The 26,499-nt window shown below is 42.9% G+C and overlaps 1 long non-coding RNA gene across 1 annotated transcript in view; it reads left to right on the forward strand.

Annotated features, from left to right (window-relative positions):
* The first annotated feature begins 3,946 nt into the window (after positions 1 to 3,946).
* LOC138521815 (uncharacterized) overlaps positions 3,947 to 26,499 on the forward strand; it is a 109,715-nt gene continuing 87,162 nt past the window's right edge. The window contains exons 1-2 of the long non-coding RNA XR_011283132.1: positions 3,947 to 4,279; positions 15,330 to 15,586. This is a non-coding gene — a long non-coding RNA (uncharacterized lncRNA). The remainder of the gene's footprint in view (positions 4,280 to 15,329; positions 15,587 to 26,499) is intronic.

Below are 26,499 nucleotides of genomic sequence, written 5' to 3' on the forward strand. Positions count from 1 at the left end.
TGAGTAGAATGGATGGACACTGTGAGAATAAATTTGGTCACCCTAACAGAAATTGTCTTCTATGCACACAAACATGCCAAATTGTACTAGCTTGTAAGAACTAGTTAAGTATATTAATAGATGGGATATATCACAGGAACAAGTGATGCCAACCTCCCACCACGCACCGCAAAAATGCAGACAATTAAACCAGGTGTGCACACGATTTTCACCACCTAAAAGAGTGACCACCTGATCTTACATATCTTATGCTTGGAACGCTAAGCAATGATCACAAAGATCTGATTGGGGTATTTTTCACAAAATGTGTTTTGTAGAGGGTTAGGGGCTTGATTGTAGAAAGATTTATGTACTTGAGCAGGGGTCTGTAACCTTTGGCTCGCAAGATGCTTTCAACTGCAACTCCCTTGACTATTGATCATTGACTATGATGACTAGGGCTGATGCAAGTTGCAGCCCAGAACATCTGGAGATCAAAGGTTGCAGACACCTGCACTAGGCAAAATGGCTTTTGCAGACACCTGGACTAGGCAAAATGCCTTGAATTGAATATAACTAATAAACTGATAACCAGTGAAATATCTGAGGTGCTGGCACAGTATGATCCAGAGGTAACAGATTTCCATGGGCACTGCCCGATAACAGCATGGTGGCTGACAGGCCTGTCCCAAACAATGAAGACTCATTTTAACATGCTGCAAGTAATATTCTGTGGAAAAACCTTGCAGCAGAAACGTGATTTTCGACCTAGCCATCCAATACTCAGAGATGTGCCTTCTTCCAATCATTGGAAATGTCTTCCCCATTTTGCAAGAACGCATATATAAAATGCATGGGTGGTAAATGGGAGACAGTGGGAATACCATTCAGCACAATTTTGCTATGATGTGTTATGAGGTTGAGGATTTTAAAAGTGATGAAGGACTGCGAAGAGGATGGAGGCTAAAGGGATAATGAGGGATTGTGACAAAGATGACAGTTGTGCAGTTAATGAGGGAATGTGACATGGATGAGGGATGCTGGGTTGAAGGTAATGAAGGACTTTGATGATTTATTATGGGCTGACAGTAGTAATGAGGGACTGTGATAAAGACTGGGGATATGGTAATATTGAGGGTTTGTGATGAGGATGGGGATGTGGTAATAATGAGGGACTTTTGTTGAGGGATGCAGTAATAATGAGGGACAGTGTTGAGGATGAGTAATGCAGTGATAATAAAGGACAGTGACTAGGATTAAGGGTGAAGTGGTAATGAGGGACTGTGTCAAGGAGTTATGCAGTGACAATGAGGGTCTGTGCCAAGGAAGATGGATGCAGGGGTAATGAGGGCTGTGATGAGGGTTGTTGTGGTATTGAGGGACTGTGATGAGGACGAGTGATGTAAGATAAGAATGAGGGTTGCAGGGTAATGATGGTATGTGACAAGGATGAGGGATAATGATGGAGTGTGACAAGTATGAGCGTTGTGTGGTTAATGCGGGGCTGTGATGAGGAATTGGAATGTAGCCATGATGATGACCTGCAAAAAATGAGGGATGGGGTGCTAATGAGGGAATGTGCAGAGGATGAGGCAGACAGTGTTAATGAGAGACTGTGCTGAGGTTTTTCGGGTATTGTACTGTGATGTGGATGAGGAAGTGGCAATGAGGGACAGGCACGGATGAGGGTTGCCAAGGTCTGGGTAATAAGGGACTGTGATGAGAAGGAGCAATGAAGTGTTTAGGGTAGGGAGGGACTGTGACATGTAGAAAGGGTGCAATGGCAATAAGCTACTGTGACAAGGAGGTGGAATATGACAGGTTGTGATGAGGATGGGGGATGTTGTGGTAGTACGGGACTTTGACAAGGTTGAGGGATGCACTTGTAATGAAGGACTCTGATAAGGATGATGGTTGCAGTGGTAATGATGGGCTGTGAGGAGGATGAAGATGCAATGATAATGGGGACTGTGAAGATGATGAGTGATGGACTGGTAGTGAGGGTCTAGGATAAGAATCAGGAAGGTGGGGGAAATGGGGGGACTGTGATGAGGATGTGGGGGTAATGAGGAGTTCAGAAAAACACAAGGGATGTGGGGGTAATGATGGACTGTGATAAGGATGATGGATGTGGTAATTAGGGATTGTGATGAGGGTGAGGGAGTGCAATGATAATGGTAATTGTGACTGAGATGAGGCAGTGAGAATGAGGGATTTTGATGATAACGAGGGGTGCTGGGGTTTTCAGGTGTATTTACGGACTCTGATGAGGATATAGGTTGCAGGGGTGGTGAGTGACTATGACAATGATAAGCATTGTGGGGGTAGTGGGGTAGTGTGAGGGGGATGGGAGTCGCTGGTAGAATGAGGGACTGAGATCAGTTGTGTGGGTAATGAAGGAATGTGATATGCATGAAGGTTGCAGGGTTAATGGGTGACAGTGTTGTGGATGAGGGATGGAGGTAATGAGGGACAATGCCTAGGACTAGATTTGCTGGGGGGTTAATGAGTGGCTTTGACGAGGATGCGGGTTTCCAGAGGCGATAAGTGACTGTGAAAAGGATGAGGGTTATGGGAGTAATGAGAGATTCTGGCAAGGATGATGATTGCGGGGGTAATGACATACTGTGATGAGGATGAGAGTTGCAGGGCTAATGAATGTACTATGATGAGGATGAGAGATTCCGGGAAAATGATGGACTCTGATTATGATGAGGGAATCAACGGTAATGAGGGACTCGAAAGCGGATACTAGATGCTGGTTAATGAGCAACTGTGTTGAAAATGGGTTGAAGCCACGGTAAATGTAATGAGGTGCTGTGAAGGGGAGAAGAGATGCTGGGGTAAGGGTATGGCTCTTTTGTTCCAACTGTTGAATGTTCTACACGACAAGACACATTAAGAGTGTTTTGCTGTTTTGTATACTCCTTGTATACTAAATTTACAAAATGTGTGTGTTTTTGCTTTTGCTTGTAACAGTGTTTATTTCATTGTGAAGAGTTCTCGTCTGCATTAGGAGTGTTCTGCCTATTATATATATTATTTTAAACACATTTTTTTTTACAAAGGTGTTAAGGTTAAACCAACAAAAACATAGCATCTACAAACATCAGAAATAATAACGTTTTTGTTTATTAATAAATAAAAAATAATATTAGATTACAATCAAAAATTATGGTAACCTTAGCTCATTCTGTTTTTGTTTTGCAATATTTTTTTTTGTTCTAAAATTCTTTTTAGTGAAAGCAATGTACTGTGTTGGATTGATAAAAATGTTAAACTGTTTTTATTAATGTATGTTTTTAATGTGTCCCCCACCAAAATGAACAATATTCCTTTCACCTTATTTTGTCTTCCTAGCAGTGATCAATAGTGGTAATGTAATATTCACAGGGCTCAAGTCGAGGGTATGTACACGCGGGTGGACGGTGTCCACCCAGGTGGATGTAATAATCAGAAACATCCATTATATATTTTTTTTTAATTCATAGTCCCCAGGTAAATAGGCCGGGGGACTTCATCACAGCACCATCCCTGAACTTGAAAAACGTGCAAGCAAACAAACACAGTCTTAAAGCAGACAGGCCAGGCCAGGCCTGGATCTGCACAGTAACAAAGTGTACTTTAATTTCATTGGCTGTTTATCAGCCAATGAAATCTATTAACATTACTGAGTGTGGGTCGGTGCAGTCAGTGGCAGGCACGAGAGTCATATTTACCATGGAAAACACAGGTAGGAAGCCCTGCTGACTCTGTGCCCCTTTTAAACAACGTTTTACTGGGACAGCCTACGCCTCTTTAAGCCTGCCAGGGGCACGTAGGACAGTGCCAGCAGCAGTGTGCCTTTACTTTGTTTTTTGGGGGGGTGGTTTTGTCCACAGGAGCAGGAAGCCCTGCTGACCCTGTGCCCCTTTGCAACAACGGCTCACTTGGACAAGCTTCCTGAAGTCTGCCAGGCACGTAGCATCGTGCTGCCAGAATCGTGCCTTTTACTTTTTTTTATACCACAGGAGCAGGAAGCCCTGCTGACCCTGTGCCCCTTTTCAACCACGATTCACTGCACAGGCCTCTTGAAGTCTGGCAGGCACGTAGTATCGTGCTGCCAGCATCGTGCCTTTTTACTTTTTCTTTTTTTTTTTAGTCCTCAGGAAGCCTTGCTGACCCTGTGCCCCCTTTCAACAAAGATTCACTTGGACGGATAGGCCTCTTGAAGTCTGCCAGCCAGCACCGTACCTTGTACCGCCGATAGACCAGAGCCTGGAGTACCACACTTTGCCTTTCAAGGAAAGGAAACGTCTGGGTGAGTCGTGAAGTGTATTGAAAGTACAACAATATTGCCAGATGACTTTGTGTAATTTGGTGATGCACAACTGGGTCCTGGGCTTTAAGTTGCATTCTGGGAGTTGTAGTTTTGTTGCCTGCACATTGAATAAAATGAAACCGGAAAGGCCAGGTCCAGCAGGTCCAGCAGTTTGTGCGTGTGATTGTAACTTTTGTTTCTCCAGACAAAACTAAGAAATGTTTTTTGATATGGAGAAGTTTTTCTTTTGCTTATGTTAAGAGTGGCCTAGAACATTTGTTCACAAAACCGTAAGCACACTGCTCTTTATAAATAAGAGTAACAAGCATTCTGCCATTAGCAGATGGCACCACGATGAGCCGAGGGAGGACTGCCAAATTAGGTGAAACCTTCAGGGACACTTATAAGGATTTTTTTTATTGTAAACCCACACCCTTTGATTTTATTTACAGAATGGACAGGCCTGCTGTCGATGCAGTGAGATTAGTATTTACAAATTCATAGGACTTATGCCTTTTGTTTATTTTTATAGCTGCTTTGAGCTTTTCCATAGGAGCCCATGAGATGGATTCCTACATAAACCCCACTTTATCAGTAGAATGGAGCTGGCGCTTTATGTAGAGGGACGTTTTACGGCCAGAAGCTCTGGTGGTTTGACAGCATATCCAGAGCACCACAGTGGCACTGAGGATGTGCACTGATTAACGGGTCACCACACACAGAATTGTGTGATTTGATTATTCAGACCTTTAGGGTTTGAACAGGTTTTCTTTCTTGATTTGTGGTTTGTGCATTGTTTTTAGCATGCTTTAAAGTGCCCCTGCAAAATGGTTTCATATTGTTTCTTAAAATGTGCTTAGCTTCCCTTATCAATTATGATTTATGGTTTTGCCTTATGATTTTGCCTTAACCATTGAAGCATATATAGGGTTAAAAACTGATGTATTTCTCATAAGTGTTTATAGTGTGACTTGGCATACAGGGGACTTTGTCCCATGACATTGCATTGTGATAGAGAGTGCACCTTTTTGGATGCATTGCATTGTGATTGAGTCTGTGCCATTGCACGTGTTTAGAGGATTGTGGTATTGATGACCCATGCAATGAATAGAAGGGGTCTTGCCATATGAGGTTTAAGAGAGCCCACCCACCCTAACAAGTGGGTGAATGTGTATGTGTTTATTGGAAACATGTTTTATTGGTTATATTTGTTTGTCTAGTGAGATTATTACATTGATATTGATATTTTATTTCTATTGCGCTCATACACAAGTGTTTCAGAGCGCGACAAGGCAAGGGAAGGGGAACGGGGGAGAACAAAAACAACCATCTTACTCGGCGCAGTGACATTGAGAACGCGCAAGTGCAGGGTAGAGGGGGAGGGGTAGGAGTGCATGGAAGGGGGAACAAAAAGGAGAGTGCAGAATGAGGAGAAAAAAAACAAATAATAATACATTAATAAATAAAAAGGCAACAAACAATGGGAGTGCAGCCAGCAAGTGGCAGGTGCTGGGTTTAAGGCCTGATAAGTGCAGGAAGAAAAGGGGAGGGCTGTATGGGTACAGATACAGATCACAATGCAAGGGGTGGCCCGGAGGCAGTGCGTGAGGGTGGCAAGATGAGCAGGTGTTCCTGGGCGGCCATGTGCATGGTGCCGAGGGAGAGTAGAATCAGCTGGGGAGAGGAGGGGAGAAGGCAGAAGCAAAGAGGAAGGTCTCGAGGTGCTTCCAGAACCGGAGATGGTTCTTCTCAAGTTTTAGTGTGGCAGGGAGGCTGTTCCAGAGGGAGGCCCCAGCCGAAGACAGAGATCTGCCCCCAGCTCGTTTCTTCGAAAAACAACTGACCCTGAGGGAGTTAGAGGTAGAGGAGCGGAGTGCTCGAGATGGGAGGTATTTGCAGAGGGATAGCTGAAGGTATGTTGGACCCAGGCCCCAGAAAGCCTTGTGGACAATGCAGAGGATATGATGTTGTAATACATCTGCTTTTATACACACTGACTCTTATCCTATTGCTATCCTGATGGGCAGTTTCAACCACGGTTCACTGGGACAGGCCTCTTGAAGTCTGGCAGGAACGTAGCATCATGCTGCCACCATCGTGCCTTTTACTTTTTTTTTATTTTTTGTTTTTTTTAGTTTGCAGGAAGCCCTGCTGACCCTGTGCCCCTTTTCAACAATGATTCACTGGGACGGACAGGCCTGTTGAAATCTGCCAGACAGCACTGTACCTTTTACAGGAACAACTGTGCCTCCACTGGAGCAGGGGTCTCTAACTAAGGACAGTCCTGTCACTGTCCTGAGTAGGGCTGCTTGTTACTTGACCCAAGGTATATCGACACAGGACTGGCTTGGTGCACCGCCCACCTGGGACCCAACGCCCCCCCCCCATTCTACCGGGAGCTGAGGATGCCGCCGATAGACCAGAGCCTAGAATGAAGTGAAATGAATTAAAGTAAGTTATAAAAAAGGAGAAGTGGGCAAAAACTAAGTACAGGTGATGTAGAGATAGTTCCCGATGACATGGGGCATCCGTCATCTCATCTGTTAGCCTTCATTCCAGCAGCTGTGGTGCTTCTGTTTTCCACTTCTCCCTGCCCAACTCGGCGCACGTCCCTCCCTTCACAGCCCCGCCACCTTCCCGTTTATATACTATATTCGAGTTCTCAAATTGCCCCAAGACTCTAGTTTTGACATCAATACCAGTTATGTCATGTGAAGGGGAAAACGGGAAGTGGACGAGCACATTGTGCTTGACCTGGGACACCCCTTGCTTCTGCTCATCCACCCCCCCCCATACCATCTCCCAGTCCCCAAGGGAGTATAGAAACTCATCAATTAGAGATCTGTCCAGGTGCTCTGGGGCAAATTACATGCAAACATTGCACCAACAGAAATTACTTCACAGAAAAGGACATCATAAGTAGCACCATCAGTCTTTGGTACTTGGAGGCGCCACGGAAGTGACTTTAGAATTAGTTGTCATAAGCAAGCCAAGTGGCAAATAACTTTGTGGTGCAAAATACCTACATCGTTATATATGGAGCCACTCTATAATCATTAGGATTTAAAAACAATAATATAATATAGTATCATAAACTACTAAGTGAATCAGAATCACTTATGGAGCTTCAGGTGACACACAGTACACTTAAATGATTTGCCCAGGATCACACACTTTGGTTGGTGAAACTGGGATGTGGACAATTTAAGCAACTGAACACATTTTCCAGGTTCAGTTGATATAGACATTTATTAAGGTTTTGCTTTACATTCCTTGTGCTTAAAATAACACCTATTTACAAGCCTCTGCTTTATGATTCACCATGTGTAAATGAATATATACAGATATACCACATGCTTGTGTGTGGGATTGCAAAAAGGCAAATAAAGTGTATAAAAATACATTCCAAGAAATGTGTGTACTTAGAGTTTCAAGAGGAGATGGTTAGTGATGAAAACTTTGCATCAGCGCCAGCATAAAGCAGCATAACCACTTTCTGCTCCAAGGCTGGTTGTATTTTCATACACATTAAGGGGTCGAGGGGACCATCATGTTGAAATGGGCCCCCACACATCTTCAGCTGGGCCTGACGGTATGACAACCCTTTGTGATCCAAACCCAGGAACTTCGAATTGCATGTGGATCCCTGCAGCAGGCACTATAACTCTCTCAACTATCCTACAAGATTTGCTGACCATGTCCAGGTCTCCCACGTTGGGTGCGTGTGATATTATCATTGTTCAGCTAATACTTTATAGAGTAAGCCTCACCTGTTCAAACTGCTCGAAGCCCCAAAAATAATTGTATATCTTTTGAGTTGTTGAAAATGGGAACCATTTAAAATACCCTTACCCTCATGTGGTGCTTTGGCACACTTGTGCTAACTGCCCATTCGCCCACCGCCGTTCCCTTCACAGGCGAAGAATCACCCTTTCTTTAACAGTATCTGGAAACACCTCAGGAGGTATATGTGTGCATTATAAAGCTTGAGTACACCTAAGTGCTGCATTCACTTCATCTTATATGGATGATCGCAGCCACTGCCAATACTATCATAGTATAGATTTGTTTGGCCAAGTCCAACTCACAAACCGGTGTCAAGGAAGGCAATTATCACCAGAATTGGCATTGCGAGTTTCAATGTCCTGCAAACAGTGTCCAGTTTCTGTGTCGTGGGACTCATGTGCATAACTGACAACACAGGAAGTGGCATTTCATGACCTTTCACCCATAATGTCACAGAATGCAACATAATTAAATGGAGACAATATACCAACTCTGATGAGTTGCCCTCTGGCAGGGGTGTGGAATCCCTGTTTTTTTCTATTGTTTACTAATAAAATGATGCAGGTATTCCTTTACTGAAACGGGATATTGATCTGCAAATTACCCTATCATTAGTGTCATGCCAGAAACATAGTGTGTACATATGTCTCAACTCACATGCTTTTGGTGGGTGTAACCTGCCCTGTAAACAGTTCACTCACCCGCCAAGGCCCCTACTCGCCCATTCACTTTAATGGATTCTTAACAACCATGTACAAAATTGGGTGTTTTTTACCCACCCTCGGGATAGAAAAGGTTGATAGCTATGGTGTCTACCTGTGTCCTATTGCATCAGTATCCTGATCTACAGTGCCTGCTCTCCAGTTGCACAGAGCAGGTTCAGAGGTCACACGTGGCCATTTGACAAATTCAGTGACGGCCAAGTCTCTGAAACACATGGGGCTACATTTAAGATATGTTACCCCTGTACCAAAACTATGATTATCAGTAGTCAAGGGGCAGTGAGCTTGGATTTCTGGGTGCAGAGTGGTAGTGGAAAAAATGACAAACATTGACAACATTATTTGGAATGGAGATATTAAGGTGATGCTTCATGAAGTTATCAATTACAATTTACATAAAATGGAACCTTCAATGTTCACTCTCAATGTGTTGGAAATGTCAGTTATTCTTGGGGAAAGTAGCAACTATGCTGGTAGTGAAGCAACAAACATGCATACAAAGAAATTACTGGATAAACTAATTTGCAAATAAGAAATATAATGATAAGGAAAGGAGGATCTTTTCAGAGATTCCTGTAGCTTTCATACTCTAAAATATTGGTGTTATTGTGATGCAGCTTAACAGGTTTTTTGGTCAGTAACTCAATCAAATAGAGGCCCACACGCATATCCCCGAAGACCTAGATGCCCCTGCCATGGACCATCTTCCTCTGCAGCATGAGAGGGCCTGGTTGAGAGCCCAGCCAGGAGATGACAACAGTCAACAGAGAGTCCCATCAAGCATTGGCCCCACCAACACTTTGCCTCCCTTCCCCAGTGCGGAGGCGGCATCAGCACTAGTCAGTCACAGAGGTAAAACCATGGCACGCATTGGCCAATAACTATTGATATAGGTAGCTACATACAGATACATATTGCACTGACCTGGATAATTTTACAAAATCTTGGCAGGTCAAACGATTCCTTTTTTGCCTTTAACATACTAAAGTACTATTGTCTGCAATTTGTTGATGGGTAAATCGATAAAGGCATTGTTTAATAACCACACAACAAACTCAATGTCCTAGATATTTGCATAGACATTTTTTTTCTGTTCATTTTCTTTCTGTTTGTGACTGCTAGTCCATAATGGAGCGCAAAATGCTAGTACGTGAAACTAAAACCAAGCCTATTTTATGTCTTTTCGAATTTGTGTAGCACAGTGCAAACGCAAATCCAGTATTATGGATTTTTTTGCAAAATCATCCAAGACACCAAGCTCCAATTCAGACAGTCTTCCTGAGCCTAGTACGTCCAATCAAGATGCTGCAGTGTCAAATTCAGGGAGGAGCATGTCCAGCGAAATCCATGTCCCAGCCTATCCACAAACAGAAGCTGTATTGGTCACACATGATGAGGTTGCTGTTCTGCAAAAGGACACTCTCTTGCCCGAGTGTTGGGACTTGAATCAGTGGGCACAATTCAAGGAAAGGTATCCATGGCTAAGAGTAGAAAATGGTCTTCTTGGGTGCACAATATGCAGTGAAGTTAAACTACTTGGAGTGTCAGTGTCCCAAGGTGTTAGCATTTCCAAGGAATGGGTCTCTGGAAATATAGCTCCATCTGGCACATCAAAGGCTAGCAGGCTGACTTCTCTACGCAAGAAAATGCATAAGCACAGAGTATCTGAAGCGCACATGAAGGCATGTACAATCCAAGCTGAGTCTAAGAAAGAGGTGCTACGGTCTGCATTGTTGAGCAACAAAAACATTGTTTTGCATCAACCGTGAAGGTGTTTCGCACTTTTTATTTCTGCGCCAAAAATAATTGTCGCTTTTTAGACTTTCCAGATCTAATTGGGTTGCAGGTTGCCAATGAAGCCGACATGGGGTCTATTCTACATAGCCAATACACTGCAGCACAAATAGCTGATTGCATTGCTTCTGAAATGCGTAGGAAGATTTTTTCTATTATTGTGGAATGGGCTCCAAAAATGTCAATTTTTATTGACGAATCCACAACTGTTTCATCTCATTCCGTTTTAATTGTTTATATTCGTTCTTCCATTGGTGGTAAAGAGCCTATTACCTTGTTCCTTGATTTGCTAGAATTGGCTGGTGGGGATACACAGTCTATTGAAGCCTCACTTTTAAATTGTTTGTCCAAACATGGGTTTTGCCATGTGTTCCTTGCAGAAAATTTGATAGGGGTATGCAGTGATGGGGCAAGTGGTGGTCGGTCAAAAAACCGAAAACAAAATATCAAATCACAAAAATCCCGAATCCAAAATCTCGAAAAAAAAAAATCTCGAATTATTTATTTATTTATTTATATGTATTTGTGGGTTCAGGTAAGTATAAAAAAAGGATAAAATAAAAAAAAAATTAAAAAAAGGGGGGTTGGGGGGAAACCCCCCCATTTCGAAATAAAAACGTATTAAAAAAAAAATTCGAGATTTTTTTTTTCGACATTTTGGATTCGATATTTTTGTTTTCGATATTTTGGAATTCGGTTTTTTCACTATAAACCGGGGCAAGTGTTATGCTAGGATGAAACTGTGGTGTGCTTGAGAGGTTAGCTGAAAAATATCCCCGCATTGTGAAATGGCACTGTTTGTGCCACTGCATTGAGTTGAGCGTGTCTGACACTGTTCAGATTGTCCCTGGTCTGAAACATCTGACATCATTTTTTGAAAAACTGTATGCAGTCTACCACCAATTGCCCAAAAATCAACGTGAACTTTCAGAATGCGCAAAGGATTTGGAAGCTCAAATTCTTAGGATTGGCAAAATCTTTTCTATTAGGTGGATTGCTTCGAGCCAGAGGGCTATCCAAGCAGTATGGGAATCATACCTGGCACTTCATAATCATTTCCCGAGGGCAAGCGCATGTATTTCACGTGACAGCAAGCATCGTGCTACATTCATTGGGCTCAATAAAATCATGACATCTGAGGATTTCCTTCTTAATCTAGCTGGTATTGCAGATGCAGTAGGTGAAATTGGGGTTCTTTCTGAAACTTTGCAGAGGAATGGTATGACTCTTCCGAGAGCTTATCAGCTCATTAACTGAACTGTGCGGGCCATTGAAAGATACAAGAATGTGCCTGGCAAACATCTGAAAGAAGTAACAGATTCCATTCAAAATGGGTCCTTTAAACGGGTGACTATCAACCAGGAGGAGTCAAGAGGACAGGTTAGAATAAATCTTCCTCAATTTTACCAGAATATGGCAGATAATTTACGTTCACGATTATATGCCATGACTGCAAGTAATAGGTCAACCAATAGTTCTTGGGCTGATGAATTTGAGACACTTGTTGCCCAGATAGATGTTCTTAATTCTCAGAAGTGGACCAGCAACATTGACACTCCGTGGCTTGAGGGCGAAAATAAGCTGGAAATACTGTGCAGGAGATTTGCGCTGAATTACAATTCTATAGGTGAAGGTTTCCGGACTACATTGACAATGGTGGGGATGAAGTTCCCAAACAGATGCAACCCATCATGAGGGCAGTAAACACCCTGACAGTAATATCTAGTGACTGTGAAAGGGGGTTCAGTACAAGGAACTTGATTCTGTCACCTGTAAGGAATACTCTTAGCATTAGCCGCCTCTCCTCCTTAATGTTTATAAACCTCATGGGCCCTCCTCTGCCACTTTGGGATCCTCTGCCATATGTGAACAGGTGGCTGTCTTCACATTGGAATGCAGATGATAACCAGTCACGCAAAGTAGATCCTGCAACCCACTATAACAAAAGGTATGCAGATGTGTCGGAGTTTCTGTGATGCCAGCATTTGTTAACATGCACATATCCCTGATGAGGAGAAATGAGTGCATTTGAAGACTGTTAAACATTTATTTTGTGTACATTCAATAAAACAGGATGTAATGTCAAATGTGACAACTGCAGGAAAATATGTAACTCTGTTAATAGTTAATAATTCAGCTCGTAATCTTGATGTTTGATTCTTCCCTATCTTTCTCTACTCATATCCTCTATTTCTCGTTCCTGTCGCTACCAACTCTTTATTATTATAAAAGCTCCTTGCTTTCTTACCTTTCCTTGTGCTAAGCTTCTCATGTCCTCTTCAGCGTTTTCAGGTCTTGTTCTTCTCTTCTTTTTGGTCTTGCTGTATCTCACCTTGCTCCTCTTTGCTCCATTTATCATTCTTCTATTCAAGTTCTTTGTACTCCTGCTCCTCGACATTCAATCACTTCTGCTCTCTACTCCTTACATTGGCCTTCCTTTGAAAATCACTTCTTTTTAATTTTTTTTGTATTGTTTTTAAGTGCCTTTAGGGCCTCACCCATTAACTTTCATCTGTAGTTTCTTGTTATTCAACAGCTTATTCACTTCGTTCTGAATCTTCTTCTGTTGGCTGTTTCATTCATTTGCTCTTCTTGCCCCATACCTGGACTTCTCTTCCTCTTCCTTCTATTTCTTCTGTTCAAGTCCTGTTTAAAAACATATCTCCTTGTTGATCTTTGGTTTTCTGTTTATCTGTTCATGTGAATTGTACCATTGGTTACTCTGTACAGCGCTTGGGCATTAAGCGCAATAGAAGTTCAATAAAGATACAAAAGAAAAAAATAATGCAATAGGTATTTTATTCTCTTGGGTAGAGTGTTTTTGTCTGCTGAACTGTAATACATGTCATAGTCCTAATTCCTGAATAAAGCCTTTTTTTGGTTTGGGTGAAACAAAACAGTCTGTGTCAACTGATGTTTTCTCTGGCTTGGATGCACCACAGGATATACAGTCTACTCTGGCCAGATGTGTGCAGTAACCCGTAACAAGCACACAGTGAAACTGATGTCACCTCCGGCGAGGTCACCCACGGCGAGGTCACTTCCGGCGAGGTCACTTCCCTTTGGCTATGCTAATGAGTCCCCCCACTTCTTTTTTTTGTACTTGACCCCTGAATATTCAACACTAAATGAAGACTAAAGACTACAAATAAGTATTTGGTTAGCATTCTGTTAGTAATCAACTAGTACTCAGCACGCTGAATATTCTTCATGTGTGGTTATTTACATTACCATAATATTTGATTTTAATATCATTGTTTGTAAATGTATTAATACAGTTTATTATGTTGTTTCCATAACCTTATTATTTCTGATGTTTGCAGGCTTTATGGTTTTGTTGGTTTAACCTAAACTTTATTTTACGGTTGCATGATTATTGATTTGGAGTGTTTGTGTAATACTAGCCTGTGTTTTAAGACCATGTTGTATAATTGTCTGTGTGGGGCATAAAAGCATGTTGTATAACAGCGCATGAAGTAGGTGTATGTGTCGTAAGTATTTGTGTTGTAGATTTCTGTGTTGTAAGAGCATGTGCAGTAGGATTCTGTGTGGCGTGTGTTGTTGGAGCATGTGCTGTAGGACCCTGTGTTATGGGAATGTGTGTTTTAGGAGCATGTGCTGTAGGAGTGTGTGTTATAGGAGGGTATGTCATAACAGTGAGTGTTATAACAGTGTGTGTCATCAGATGGTGTATTATGGGAGCATGTGCCGTAGTAGCGTGTGTCGTAAGTCCACATGTCACACGTCAAATGTTGTATATGTGTTTTATGCATGTTTTGTTGATGCTGGTGTTGTAGGTGCAACTGTTATAAGAGCATGTTTCACAAATGTGTGTGCATCATAGTAGTATTGTGAAAACATATTTGCCACAATGCCGCTTGATAGCAATAATTGGCCTACGCACATTCGCATCACACTGTAATATCACAATGAATGAACCTGAAATAAGCTGACTACGTTGCCATTTTGAATTGTTAGCCATTTTGATTGCTTTCTGATCTCTGTTCCATGCTCAGATTATGTGCCTTCGGCTTTAACAGGCAAGAGGCCACTGTGTGAACTTTGGTCTACTTAAACTACTTTATGGGGCTGACATGGACAGAATGTTGAAGCTGTTAAAGTGAATTGTTTATTCTACACTGAAGGGCCTTGAACCTAAGCAAGAACTCTGCTAATCAGTAATTTAGGGCCATCTTGTCTCAACAGTGCCTTCCCTGTGCAAACAATAAAGTAGGATAATGAGCAGCTGAAACGTGCTCCTCCGCAGAATTCCTTATTTTCTCTGCGTTACAAATTGATTAGCCTTAAGCCTTAGAACAACAGTAGATAACATATGCGTATGAGGTAAGTAATGTTAACTTGTACCTTGTACTAAGAAAACATGATATGCTGGCTCCACATAGGAGTTCACCCTGGTCCCAGACCATAAATTGGCTGAAGGGAAACAGCAAAATATGCACTAACGATGTTCAAATATAAATCTGTCACGTAGGTAGGTCATGAACCCTAGGCTGTAAATTACATGAAGGGGGTTGGACAGTGACATCCAGGGCTTTGAACAAACTGTATAAAATGTATGTACTTGTGAAATGTTCACTCTCTCTCGCCTCACGGTGTCTGTTTGCACACATTTTGGGGTGTTGAGAACCAAGCAACTGCTTGTCTTTAATAAATATATATGTAACTTTGTCCTCTTGACTGGCGTAATTTTATTATGTTGTAGTAAAGCCTTGATTTTAATCTTTCAGATGGCGCCCGAATAGTGACCCTCAGGATTGATGCCACATCGCTTGGATGAAAACGAGGCCACCGGACCTGCATCGGAGATTGAGGGGGCGAACTGCAAAGTGAGATGTGATTCCTCCGCAGTACTGCACGTCCGATCCCTGGACATTGGGCAGCGTTAAGTAGGCATCATGACGAGGGTCCCGGTATCGAGGCTTGTTTGCCAAATGCGCCAGCCACGACGATTGATATCCATTGGTCCTTTGTTGGTTGAAATCAGGTGAGTCATGCCTCAATTCTTAAAAGTCCTGATATCTGTTTGGAAATGTGTTTGCAAATACAAATGAAGCCAGGTAGAATAGTAATTTAACAATGCCTGGGAAATTGTCATCCTGCTTTGCAAGATTTTTTTGCCGCGGAAGACAGTCTTTGGAACATAGCCAGCCGGCGCCACCCGAAGGGTGGCCTGCATATGAGATGAATTGTAAGTACGGCCTGGGAGCTATCGTATCCAATTCGATTTGGCACAGACAAACCAGACATGTCCCCGAACTTCAGTGGCTGGATTTTGGCAGTTTTGAGATTGCTCGCTTGGAACATTTGGAATCTGTATTATTGCAGAAAAAGGCTAGGCCTGCAGCATTTGATGCCGTTAGAGACTGGAGGAAGGAAGCCATCCAGCAGCCTAAAAGTAGAGAGAAGCATACACGCAGACATATGACAAATGCTGAGAAAGCATTATTACATGATCAACAAAAACAGTCAGAATCCATTAGAGGTATGGACAGGGCATTTCAACTAGATGGGCAAAAGATATATCCATCCCAAGATTTGCATGCATCAGATGAGTTAATTAACAAATTGTTGAATGAGCGCAGAACTAATTCAGGTACTGACCCAACTGCACCACCTGCTTACGTGCCTCTCCCGCTCTAGTTACTCCTCCCGCACTTGTTCCTCCTCCTGCCCTTGAACCCCTGCCAGCAGCTGCCATTCCCATAGTTCTGTTTGCGCCGGCACTGTCATTGCCTCTGCCACCTACTGAACACAATTTGTATGTGCTCACTTTGCCAAGTGGTTCTGCTCCACCTGTAGTGGTTGACGGGGCGGGAGCTGGTTCAGGAATAGTGACTCGTAGCACGATAACTGAAGACAGAAAGAAAGATTTGTACATGTGAGCTGAAACATACATAGAAGTGGGAGATGAATCAGCTACTTTAGCTGCGATGTCTGATCATAGGGGTATTCCTGAGCAGAAGGTATTGATAGAGTGGATGGGAGCGTATCTAGCTGAGATATGGAGTGATTTGACAGACACAAATGTCCCACAGTGGTTGCGGGATTTGAATTTCCTTGCCCGCTCAAGGGACACTGCAGCAGTGAAAATACGTGAGCATTTAGCACAAGTATTTGTGTTTAAAAGAGAGCTTTATCATTTGCATAAAGATGAAATGGATAAGAATGGACAGCAGGCTTCCTATGTGCAGAAGCAATTCCTTTCTCCATTGAAACCAATGAGTGAAGAAATGTGCATTTGCACAAGAGACGCTCTTAGATGGATTTTGGATGTTTCAATTTCTCCTATTGAAGTGCATGACACATTTAGTCCGTATACTCCGGAAATGCAAAGGAAAGTGTTACAGGTGACGGTTGAGTATTTGCAGGATGAATGCATGAAGAGAAAGGTATGTTGTCCAACCGATTTAATGGTTATTTATAAAGGAGCATTTTTGCCTGATACTGCATTGACTTCTTTGTAACCTGATTTGGCTTTACTGCTTAATAAGCATTCAGATCTGCCTGCTTTGCAATTACCAATGAGGGAGGTTCCTCCAACATTTGTTCCAAAAGAAGAGATTCCTGCTGATACTGCAGCAGGAACAGCTGCCTCCAATATTGCAGCACATTATATCTCACAGTTTGTCCATGTCCCATTTTCTAGACAGGAAGTAAATACCATTAAGCAATCAGTTCCAAACATTAGGAAAAATCTATCTGGCTTTTACAAAGAAATTGAATCTGTATTGCGTTTGTCAGTTTTTACACTGGGTGATATTGATTTGTTGTTTCTCATGATCCTCACTGCTGATTTATGGAAGCAAATTAGGACAGTGGATGATCAGGATGGGATGAGTGATACATGGGATGCCTTGGTATGAGGGGATGTGGTGAGGAAAGCTGGCGAGAGGCCACCACACGTGTTACTGATGTTGCCAAATAAAATAGTGGCTAACTTAAAAACTCTGGTACCTGAAAAGAGAATTATATGGGATGAGCTTACAGCTTGCATGCAAGGGAAGTCAGAGGGTGCAACAGAATATTTTAACAGATTTGAGCAAGTATTTTCTGATTTTAGTGGTCAAGATCGCCAGGAAAGAGGTTTTTTGTTGACAAGTTTGTGTGTGGATTGCTGCCCGAAATACAATCACTGAACATGATTTCTGAGAGTGCGTAGCGAACGAAATTGCAATCTGAAGTGTTGTACATGGCCCAGTATTATGAAAACAGGGTTACTGCAGAGAAAGAGAATGTGGAAAAGAAGACGGAAGATTTGAAGACTAGAGTGTTATTACAGCAAATAGCAAGAGGAGCAAAAGGTGGGAATACACAGTTTAGAGGCCAATTTACACCACAGGGTGGCACACAACTGGGTCCCATACACATAAATCAATGTGCATAGAGTCGACAAGAAGGTAATTGCTGAACACAGTGGCCGCTCCTTTAGCAGAGATCGAATGGCCCGTTTGACACCATGAGTAGATGATCTAGAGGCCGCCCTGGTGTAGGGGGTCCTGGTAGAAATCAGTTTGCACAGAACCAACAGGTACCACTCCAAGATAATCAAGGGGGGCAGCAACAGCATGCAAATAGCAGGAATGTCTTTTATAACCCTTCGAATGCTTATTATTCTGAAGATTTTACATCTGACGACACACTGTTCCACTAGGACAGCCTGAAGCAGGGTCTGGAACCAATACCTATTCCCGCTGATCAGAAAGGGCCCTACGTTGAAATGAAGGTCGGGAATAGGGAGCATGTCTTTTTAATAGATACAGGGGCACAGAAATGTTCTATTGATCATCCACGGGTTTCAGATATTTCACTGTCAGGGCAGAGAAACATTTCTGTAGGGTTCTCTGGTACGCCAGTGGTTAGTCCGGTCTATCGATCGGTACCAATTTCACTGGGACCATTCACTGATTCTTGTCCATTCCTGTTGATGACAAATTGTGGTGAAAACTTGCTGGGATTGAATTTATTGAAGAAATTGAATGCTGTGATTTATTGTTCTCAGATGGAGTGTATTTGACAATTTCGCCCCAGCATACTCCCAATTCACAATTTTTTTCAATGCCTTTGTCTACTGAATTAAACAAGGTTCTCTCATGTTTATAGGCATTGAATGACAATGATGTTGGGATTTTGCAGGTTGAGCCAGTTAACATTTTTTGAAACCAGGTGTTAAATGTCTGCATATCCCGCAGTATAAGATTTTGGTTGGAGGAGAACAGGCCTTGAAAGTATTGTTTCAGATTTGATACACCGAGGTGTGATGGAAGAAATTGCAGGAAGCGTCTGTAATAGCCTGATTCTACCAGTTTACAAGAAAGGGAATAATGCGCTTCCTTTCCATTTCATAATTGATTTGCACGCAATTAACAAGGTGGTAATCCCACAGTTCCCTATTGTACCCGATGTCACTACTATTCTGACTATGATTCCGGACACAGCTACACATTTTAGTGTTGTGGATTTGAAAAACACTTTCTTCTTTATTCCTGTGCATGCTGATAGCAGATATTTGTTTGCGTTCACCCTAGGGTAAGGCTTGTTTACATTCACACATGTGCCGCAAGGGTACACTGTGAGTCCATGTATTTACATTAGAGCGTTGAAAGAACAGCTTAATATGCTTGAATTACTTTCCACGTGCACGTTGCTGCAATACATAGATGATCTACTTATAGCTGCTGATTCTGAAGATGCTTGCAAGGAGGGCACAGTTTTGCTGCTCATTCATTTAGCAGATCATGGGCATAAGGCTTCATTGAAAAGATTTCAGTATTGTCAACAGTAGGTCATCTATCTGGTCTATCTCCTGTCGAAAGAGGGCAGACGGATGACACCTGAACGCATACAAAGCATCTCTGATATGTCTGTTCCAAATACAAAGAAGGAGGTCAGGGCTTTAATTGGCATGGCTTCATATTGTAGACAATGGATTCCGAATTTTTCACTGTTGACAAAACCTATGTTGGCACTGGCAAAGAAGGACATTTCTTTGCCTTTACCGAGGGACATGGATTGCCAGAACGCTTTTGATTTGCCAGTTTTGCGGACACCAAATTATGACAAGGGCTTTGTTTTGTATGTGCATGAGTGTGACAGGTGTGCTTTGGCTGTCTTGACACAGGAACTTGGGGGCAAGAATAGGCCGTGCGGCTACTTTTTCTCCACGTTAGACCCTGTTGCATGTGCTTTGCCAAGATGTTTAAGAGCTGTAGCTGCTGCCGCTGCATCAGTAAACCAAAGTGAGGGTATGGTTTTAGGTCACTCTTTAACCGTGAGGGTATCCCACTCCGTAGACATTCTATTAAACAACACAGACTCAACATCTCACATCAGCTCGACTAACAAGGTACGAGCTGATTCTAGTTGCACCGCATATCCAAATTAAGAGATGTTGTTCATTAAATCCGGCTGAACTATTGCCTCCTCCACAAGAGACAGACTGCAGTGACAAGATGTCACATGATTGCCTTTATGTTACGGAACAAGAACCATAGCTCATATTGCACAAGCCCAATCTCCCATTTAAAAAAAAAAAAAACGAGCTGGCTGCTGCCATATATGATATGTTATGGCATTTACAATGCACCTAACCACAAGTGTTTCAAGGCGCGACAAGGCAAGGGTGGGGAACAGAGAGAGGACAACGACAACGATCTTACTAGGCCAGGTGACATTGAGATCACACTAGTAGTAAACAGTAGTAAATAGTAAACAGAAATCCCTTTTCTATTTCTATGGCAGCCACACTCAGGAAGGAGCACTGGGACCGGAACACAACTCTCCTGTCTGGAAGGTAAATGAGGAGGGGGAAATGGGTGGAGGAAGCAGCAGGATGTCTTGGGTGGGGAGGAGGGTGGGCAATGAGGCGGCAGCAGGGTGTGGTTGCCTGTTCTTTTAACACAATGTAATAAATACTACAAATGAAAGCTTCACAATGTAAGAGGATTCAATTCAACACTACAGCTAAGTCAATGCCTAGTCTGGGATACTGAATGGAAACCCTTATTGATATATCTTTATGTCCAGTTCATGCGTTCTGGATGACTACCCCTATATAACACCCCTCTCTTAGAATCCCCCTGACCCCACTGAGCCAAGAAGTAGTTCTGTTTTGCAAGTTAAAAGGTTTATTTGAGAATTTAAACAATATATATATATATATATATATATGACACTTTATAATAAATTAATAATTGAATATCACACTTAATCTGAGCAGTAATCAATAATGGAGAGTCTGGCACTAGCACACTTGTGAATAGGAACAGAAGAATAAGGTGGTAGAGAATGCTTTATATAAGTTCAGATGGATGCAATGTTGAATGAAAATGCAATACAGAAAATACTCAATATGATTTCAACAAAACAATGTAATCACTTTTCTCTGGCAATCCCCTCCCCCCTTTATGCAATGCAAGGAAATGGAAGGAAAGCACACAGTTCTCAGAAATGCAATCAAATGTAATTCAGTTCACCCCAGCAAGCTTAGACTACAGAAGTTTGAAACACAGGCCCAAAATGCTTTTATATGTGCTGGCAATGAAGTGAAAAATATGCTAAAATGCTTTTAATTCCCTCTAGAGGTTCAGGGTGAGTGGTATCTAGTTAATATTAGTCCAGGCTCACTCTAGCAATGTTTCAGGGATGGTTCTTATGAGGCAAACGAATTTTTAGCAAGGAAAGCAAGGAAACTGCTGTTTTCACACGTGGAGAAATTTGCAAATCGCGGTAAACTTCGCGAGTGCGTTTTTCGCGATTGCGGCAATAGTGTATGGAATAGGAATGCGATTCTAAGTTCGTTGAAAAGCCAAGATTCCCAGCTTTCAGAGGAAAGTTACTGCAAGTCTCTAAGACAAACGGTCACGGAGATATGAGCGATATGGTAAAGGTCGTTTTTCAGATTTTAAATTTTAAAGTTCAAAGTGATAAGTGACAGCTAGCAACTAAAAAAGACAGGTGACAGCTTTACAAAATGACAGGTGACAGTTAGGAGGCAGTTCTGGTTAGATTAAAATAGATTGAATTATATTATTTTAACTAAGAGATTGGTTCTGCACAGTTCTGCTAGGTACTCACAATATATTTAGAAATAGAATGGGCCTCGCCACGGATCTGGTCAGGTTTTCTTCACTCGCCACGGACGGTCTCTGCGCACAGCGTCTGGGTCAGCTCTACTCTGGGTCTCTGGTTCTGATCAGGTCTGTGGGTCCGGATACAGCGGTCTCCGGTTCAGCTGGTCTCTCTCTGGATACAACACTGCTCTCTGGCAAATGGCAAGAGTTCTTGCAAAGAATTCAAACAGCTCGCTTGGCTGTGATAATGGCAATGATTTGAGGCCTGCTACAGAGGGATTTAGCTTGTAGTTGACCTCTCTGCTACAAATTCTGAAGAAGTCTTGGTCTCTGAAGGTGGATAGATTGAAGTCTCTATGTTGGCTCTCTGGAGGTTGATGGAGGTAAAGTATGGATTTTCCCGGCAGAGCGTCCCGCAGCAGATGGAATTGAATGTCTCTATCTGTCCTGACTGTCTGCTTTTATGTGTTTTGAAAATGGGTGGAGAGGCTAGCTTCCTAGGCCCTACCCCTCTCCACTTGTCATTGGCCACTTCATCCTCTTCCCCTTGATTGGGGGAATGAAATGAAGTGTCATCATGATGAGGTCTGTTTATGATACAGAGAACCCACCCCTGTCAAATTACACACAATCTATATTTTGACCCAAAAGACATATTTGCACAGGTACACATTTGTTTAAAATTACACGCACCCATCACATATCACAGGAGGTATACCATGTCCAAATCTGCTCTTCCTGGGAGCTTGCATTCAGAAATGGCAACATTTGCACTTTTTAACTGGTTTCGTAGTATCGGACATTACCCCAAATTTATACACATGTGCGTAAGGAGTATGGACATTACTGGATGAAGTGCCAGATTTTTAACATGCATACATTTTAAGTAATACCCTCTTAACTGCTAGTTTGCCCCCAGATCATGCCACCGGTTCTAAAAACCTCTTAAAATGTGGGCAGAAAAATCACAAGAATTATGGTATCATTTAAATAATTATGACAAGCCGTACTATGAGTTATTCATCTTTTTCTAAGACCATATTCTGGCTACAAAGGGGTGTGGTTTCCCCCCAGCACAAGGTTGAATTTCTGGTTTTTCCAGTTCTGCCAAGCCAGCTTGCTCTCACAGGCAGTGCTCCTCCCCTTTCCTTCCAGGAGGAAGCCACTTTTACGGCCCCCAAAATAAAACATTTGCCTGGGCCCTGGAAGGCCCATTGTTCAAGAGGAAGCCATTTATGGCCACTTCAATAAACCCTCTGCCTGGGTCCTATGTTTAGTCTCTAGCAGTCCCTTGGTAATTCAATCAAAGAAGTGTCATATCCCTTTTGGTGGGAACAGCAAAAGGCAGCTAGGCCTGGGAACACAGCAGTCGTGCAAGTCTCAACTCCTGTCGGGGGTAGCTGGTGGGCAGAATTCAGTTCCTTAAGCCAGGTTTCAGATAAAATGTCACTTTTTGTTCCCCAGTTTAAGTCAAGACAATGTTTACATATGCAGCTAGAATGCTGATTCTAAGTTCAAAACTATGACAATTCAACAGTTGCAACCTATGTGACACCCAAAAGTAGGTCACTCGTTTCTTTTAAACATTTAGATTTTTAGTGTCTTTCAGTCCAAATTTACTTAAACTGCTGAAATCCACAGCTCAGCCAGTCTTGTTATAAACCTTCAAGTCACTTCAGAATATAACTTTACATTGTAACCACCTCTCAGTAAGTCTTTCTTTGGCCTGCTTTGGGTTCATCTATTCAGTTTTACACAAATGTCTGGTGTTTTAAAACGCTGGCTTTCTGATAGTGGTGAGTACTGGTAATGCAACCATTTTTGGGATTTTTCTTGGATTAATGCATTCCAAACAGGAATGGTTCTTACATGGTAGTAAATCCTTGCTTAACATTGTTTTGATGGGGCTCCTTACAGTAAGATGGTTATGTGGAACCCCACAAAAGGGTTGAATCTTTAAAGTGGTCCAATGAGTCACGATTTCAGCAACTTTTTGACATCAATAACAGTGGATTTTGTTAACAAAGATCTTTCTTTACACTGGTGGGTGGCAAGTGAGGTAACCATTTTGGTGTGCGCACAAACTGCGTGGTTCTCCTGGATTCTGGCGCACTGGTGGGCTTTTTGGCCATCTTGGATTTTCTAAGCCCACAGCACCAAATGTTGCAGCATGATAGCTCAAACGTGGGTAAGGACACCCAACAGATCCCCCCACGTGACTGCCCTTTGAATTTGAGTCGATGGGGAGTCGGGTGCACAAGGGTTTTGACCCACGCACTGGTCTGTCCGCATAATCTTCTTCCAATTCTGCAAATGGCACAGTTCAGCATCTTTTCCTCCATCCAGTACTGATCGATCGGTTCTCCTCGCCGGTCCTGATGGGAAATATTGGGCGGTACCCTGGGCCCCCCCGCGTCTCTGCTCCCGGTCTCCGGATCGTCCTCCTTGGCCAGTCTCGAGGTTTTCTTTCTCCTAGGACGACAAAGGAAGAGCGACAATACCTATTCATAAACATTTTTCCCCCACCAATGATATAGTGGGGTGGCATATAAATTTATAGTCAAAACATATGAACATGCACATTTCTTTTTGCATTCAAAAACAAAAACACCCACATTGAGAAACTCAGAATTTGATAGGCGATATGTAGGATATTTTAAGTTAGAACTGAATTAATCTGAGACAGTTCCCTCTAGGATTCCAGAGGATTCCTCCAGTTGTTGCAGAGTGTGCCTGGGATGGCAACACTTCAACTGGTTTATGTGGACCCACTTTTCTTCTTCCCCCTCTGCCAAACCGCCTTTGGGGATGCGGATCTTGTAGGCCACAGGGGAGATTTTGTCTATAATCTCAAAGGGTCCCTTCCATGTAGGCAAAAATTTTCGCTGTTTGGCCTGGTTCCTTTGGAAATTGTATAGATAGACCCGGTCCCCCACCTGATATTCCTTCCTGGAAGTCTTCAGGTCATAGTGGGTCTTCATGCTATCAGCTGATCTTTCTAGATTCCGCTGAGCATAAGCAAAAGCATGTTGAAGGTGTTTCCTTAAATTCTCCACATACTCATGAGTTGTGGAGGCATTTATCAGTGTCTGCTCTTGGGTCCTGTAGAGCAAATGCTGAGGAAGCACCATCTTGCGCCCAGTCATCAACTCAAATGGTGACATTTTGGTTGCAGATGAAGGGGTAGATCTGATGGCCATTAGGACCAGAGGTAATCGGATATCCCAACTTGGCCGAGAATCTGCCACAAATTTTTTTAATATGCTCACAATGGTTCGGTTATATCTCTACTGCCCCAGAAGAAGCTGGCCGGTAAGCAATATGCAACTTCCTTTTGACCCCCAGTATCTCCCACATCTTTGTCATTACTTCACTGGTGAAGTGGCTACCCCTGTCTGACTCAATCCTTTGAGGTAGACCGAAACGGGAAAAGATGTGGTTAATCATCAGGGCAGCTGCAGTTTCTGCCTTGCAATTTGGGGCTGGGAGACATTCCACCCACTTGGTAAACAAGCATGTCACAGTCAACATGTACTTATTCCCCCTAGCAGAGCGAATCACGGGGCCTACAAAGTCGATTTGTAAATCTGACCATGGCAGGGTCATCCCCCTCTTTTGGAGAGGCGCACGGTGTGTGAGGGATGATGGCTGAAATTGTGCACACACAAGACACCCCTTCAAGTATTGGTCGAGGTCCTGCCCCATGTGTGGCCAGTATGCAACCTCTCTTAAGATTTCCAATGTTGTGTGAAACCCCCTATGACCGGCGGTGGCCGCATCATGGGTGTGACTTAACATCAGGCTTCGGAATGAGGTAGGAACCACCCACTGATCCTGGCCAGCTTTGGATTTCCTTACTAGCAAACCGTCTTGGATCCGGAACATTTTTGGACATTTCATCAACACCCTTAGGTCCTCTTTCCCAATGTAATCGGTATCCGTCAGGGGAAAGTTCTCTTGGTCCTCAATGTGCTGGTAAAACTTACCAATAATTGGATCCCCCTTCTGAACTGTAATGAAATCAGCATCAGGGGTCTCCTTGCTCCATTGTGCAATTGAAAGGTCGTTGTGAGCATTTGTCTGGGACCTAGTGATAGCAGTGACCTGGATTTCCCCCAACAGGGACTCAATCTCAATTAGATCCCCTTGGATGGCCCCGGTTTTGGCCAGCTGATCAGCTAAGTCATTTCCAGTTTTGTCTGGTCCCTCTACTTTGGAATGACCCTTGATCTTTTTCCAATAGATGGTCATCTCATTCGAGGTGACCAGATCATCAATGTTTTGGATCAACTTCCCATGTTTCAAGGGTTTGTAGTTAGCACATAACATGCCTCTGGCTTTCCAATTAACCAGGTGCTCCACGAACCCGTTCCGTACATAATCCGAATCTGTGATTATGACCAGTTCGTGGAGTTGATGCTGGACAGCAGTGAGGATGGCCTGATGCACAGCCATCAATTCTGCCACCTGACTACTTCGGGGACCAATTTTGTATCCAGCGGAGGGTTCTGGGGACTCATTCACCCATGCATTCCCTACGCCGGCCACCAGTTCTTTCTCCCCGTTGTTGTCAACATGGTAAGAGCATCCATCCACATAGACAGTGGGCATTCCCTCACACTTGTCTTCTTCAAAGACTTTGTGTGGGGAATTAAGGTATGCCTCCGTGTTGTCCTTGATTTTTAGACTTTCGTCCTCGAGACAGTTTTCTCTGGCACAATCATGCAAGTCACCAGACCTTGCGCGAGGGGACTCTTCTTGTTTTGGCCATATCTGACCTCCACAGGAAAGCCTTGCATTGACAGAATCCAGGAAGTAATTCGGGAAT

Source organism: Ambystoma mexicanum, chromosome 1q, assembly GCF_040938575.1.
Source record: "Ambystoma mexicanum isolate Mex_15411 chromosome 1q, UKY_AmexF1_1, whole genome shotgun sequence".
Taxonomy (NCBI): domain Eukaryota; kingdom Metazoa; phylum Chordata; class Amphibia; order Caudata; family Ambystomatidae; genus Ambystoma; species Ambystoma mexicanum.